This window comes from Arachis ipaensis, chromosome B07, assembly GCF_000816755.2.
Source record: "Arachis ipaensis cultivar K30076 chromosome B07, Araip1.1, whole genome shotgun sequence".
NCBI classification, from domain to species: domain Eukaryota; kingdom Viridiplantae; phylum Streptophyta; class Magnoliopsida; order Fabales; family Fabaceae; genus Arachis; species Arachis ipaensis.
The window spans coordinates 10,440,487-10,444,713 of record NC_029791.2 but is presented as its reverse complement, the minus strand read 5'-3'; positions in this window follow the sequence as shown (position 1 = coordinate 10,444,713).

The window sequence follows — 4,227 nt, the reverse complement described above, 5'->3', positions numbered from 1 at the left end:
CGTTTGATTATTTTATTAAATGATCATTTTATTAAAAAATATATAAAACTATATATATAAAATGGTTACATTTTTGTATTTATGCATAGTTTTGTTATTCAAATATGTCAAAACTCAAAAGGGCTAAAATACATAAGAGAAGTATTTTTAGACTTAAGATCACATGACGATTTGGTTTATGTTGAAAATTTCAATTTCTATAAATATATTGATGTATAAGGATAGAAATTGATGTGTGTACTATAAAATTAACATTTGCTTTGTACCATATTTTTTTGGCAAACAAAATAAAATAGATATAAGTCCAATAATATTGTACTAGTGAAAAAATGTATGATTAAAATCTTTGACAAAAATTACAGTAATCATTAAATGAAATGATGTAATATTAGTTATTTATTCAAAGGTCAAAAGTTATAATGTGTCATTTTGATAACTAAACTTCAAGTATGAAATGATTCTTACAACCAATAATAATATTGATGTATCTATATTTCTCTTCTACTTACTCTCCTTCGTATTCAAGATACATATGCATTTGTTCTTTGCTGGTCAAAACTTCCCTCCCAATATTTCTTATAATGCACTAAACAACTAATAATGAAACCAATTATAGCAATGATGAATGGGCCCAAAACCCATACTTTTTGTGAACCCATTTTGTAGGACCAATAAATTCAAATAAATATATTTGAATAATGAGAATGAATCATAAATCAATTTAGATTGGTGGTCCTAATTGGTTAGTTCACTCTACTTAAATAAGTAGTAGAAATTCGAATATTATTTTATGTATACAGTAATTTATTAGTCAACGATCAATCTTTAAATAAAATTTAGATCTATATAAATTAATTTTTGATCTGTCAAATTAAGAAATTAAATATTGTGCAAAACTAAAAATAAAAATGAATGATAGAAAAATAAAAATGAAAAGGGAATTCAAATCACCAAAGCAGTGATTGCTTCACCGTCATGCTGCAGCAACAAAAATGATACCGAAAACCACATTAACATGATGAAAGAGATATGTTCACAATAATAAATAAAATAATAAATGTGATAATAAGTCTTTGTATATAGTATGGTATTTATTTGTTGAACTAAGCCAATGGAGCCACCTAATAATAAGTCACATTGTTGCCCCAGCATTCATATATATAGCTGCACTCCTCCATTGATCTAATGATGAATCAGCAATGGGGATAATTGAGCACTTTGTAGTATGCTAAGTGGCTCTTCAATTGAGGATATATAGACATGCATAATACAAGTTCCATGCCCAGCATTCATAATTCTTGGTCCTACGTTCATAATTATCCCACTACAAGTTTCAAGTCCTAGCCATGAAGAGTTTACGGATATTACATTAGTTGAGTTTGATTATTATCGTATAGTAATAAAAAAATATTGCGTTTACACCAAAGTAATCTATTAATGTATACGTCATATAAATATATGTATCGTTTCATATATTTGATGTGTATTATTTTATATTTTAATATGTATTTTATAGAGATAATTTATTAATTTTTAATGTATAGATAATATTATTATTATTATTAGTTTTATTTGTAGTATATCTTTTGTTAGATATATGATAATTCAGGTATTTTTATGTAATATTAGTTATTTATTCAAAGGTCAAAAGTTATAATGTGTCATTTTGATAACTAAACTTCAAGTATGAAATGATTCTTACAACCAATAATAATATTGATGTATCTATATTTCTCTTCTACTTACTCTCCTTCGTATTCAAGATACATATGCATTTGTTCTTTGCTGGTCAAAACTTCCCTCCCAATATTTCTTATAATGCACTAAACAACTAATAATGAAACCAATTATAGCAATGATGAATGGGCCCAAAACCCATACTTTTTGTGAACCCATTTTGTAGGACCAATAAATTCAAATAAATATATTTGAATAATGAGAATGAATCATAAATCAATTTAGATTGGTGGTCCTAATTGGTTAGTTCACTCTACTTAAATAAGTAGTAGAAATTCGAATATTATTTTATGTATACAGTAATTTATTAGTCAACGATCAATCTTTAAATAAAATTTAGATCTATATAAATTAATTTTTGATCTGTCAAATTAAGAAATTAAATATTGTGCAAAACTAAAAATAAAAATGAATGATAGAAAAATAAAAATGAAAAGGGAATTCAAATCACCAAAGCAGTGATTGCTTCACCGTCATGCTGCAGCAACAAAAATGATACCGAAAACCACATTAACATGATGAAAGAGATATGTTCACAATAATAAATAAAATAATAAATGTGATAATAAGTCTTTGTATATAGTATGGTATTTATTTGTTGAACTAAGCCAATGGAGCCACCTAATAATAAGTCACATTGTTGCCCCAGCATTCATATATATAGCTGCACTCCTCCATTGATCTAATGATGAATCAGCAATGGGGATAATTGAGCACTTTGTAGTATGCTAAGTGGCTCTTCAATTGAGGATATATAGACATGCATAATACAAGTTCCATGCCCAGCATTCATAATTCTTGGTCCTACGTTCATAATTATCCCACTACAAGTTTCAAGTCCTAGCCATGAAGAGTTTACGGATATTACATTAGTTGAGTTTGATTATTATCGTATAGTAATAAAAAAATATTGCGTTTACACCAAAGTAATCTATTAATGTATACGTCATATAAATATATGTATCGTTTCATATATTTGATGTGTATTATTTTATATTTTAATATGTATTTTATAGAGATAATTTATTAATTTTTAATGTATAGATAATATTATTATTATTATTAGTTTTATTTGTAGGATATCTTTTGTTAGATATATGATAATTCAGGTATTTTTGTCTATCAGTATAAATTTTTTGGAGAAGTTAGTATTTTTTTTTTCACGGTATCCCTCAACTCAATAGGTCAAGAATTAATTCGTCGCGAATCTGAGTTTCATTTAAGGGTTTGTTGCTGACCAATGAGTTACTGCATACACAAGGTAGGATTCGAACCTTCAACACTTGCTTAAGCAGACGAATGAACTGACTACTCGATTAACCCAAGTTGGTTAGAAGTTAGTATCTCTATTACCAAAAGTTTAGAATTTATTCTTGTTGAACCCCACAAAAAAAAAAAAAATTAGCGTAAGGTCGATAAAAAAACAAAGAAAGATTACGCAAAAGATTAAAACAAATCCAAAAAAAAATTCTTGTTATGTCTTCTCCTATATTATCTTAATCTTTTGGAAGAAATAATTTTATGATAATTTTTAACATAATTGATGATTGAATCAATTTTTTAATATATTAACACATACTTAAATACTTATTCAAAACATTTTATACCGATAGTGCAAACAAATTAAATTTCATTTTGTTTATGATTAAATATATAAAATAGACAAGCACTTTTTCTTTATAATAAGGTACATGATTGAATCCTTAATTAAACTTAATTGTGGGGGCTAAACACCATAAGCATGTCCTAGGATGCTTCTTTCTAATCTTCTTTATAAATAAAGTTGATTCCAAAGACGACGGATAGGTGAAAGAAAATAAAAATAGAGAGGTTTAGTTACAAAAAAGCAAAACCAAGGCTTATTGAATGATATAAGTTTTTTTATAAGGGAGAAAATTCAAAAAGAAGCTTTTGAAGATAAGAAAAAGCCAAATAATTCCAATATTTTCCTTTTAGTTGGAATTTCTATTAATAAAATAATTTTTTTTTTCTTTATCCTCCTTGTGGGCACCCCAAAAAAAATTCGCTCTAATCATCATGATTTTCAGCTTGGACCATGTCACCTCATAGATGACTCTTACTAAGGGCACTTCACAAACACAACCCATAGACACAAAAATAGTATCAAATTATGTCATATTGATATGATTAAAAACGTAGTGGTGCTTTGAAACCTTGCAATTTGAAGTTGCATGACTTGATTACAAGTCTTTGTCTCATGGCATAGTAAACTACTTTAAATCACGATCAAGGATTGAATAACAAATCTTACAAAAGATCTAATAAACCAAGAAAAGGGTCACAAAATATATATATGAACAATGTTAGGGGATCAGCAATTTTTGTGATTGGTAGCTATCAAATAGCCATCAATGATAATTTAATGGTGTGAAATTGGTGTGAGATTTCCTCTAATGACTCACATTTTTCTGCTAGTTACATGTTGGATAAAATTCAATAAAATTGCTGGTCCTTAGACTTTTTCTATAT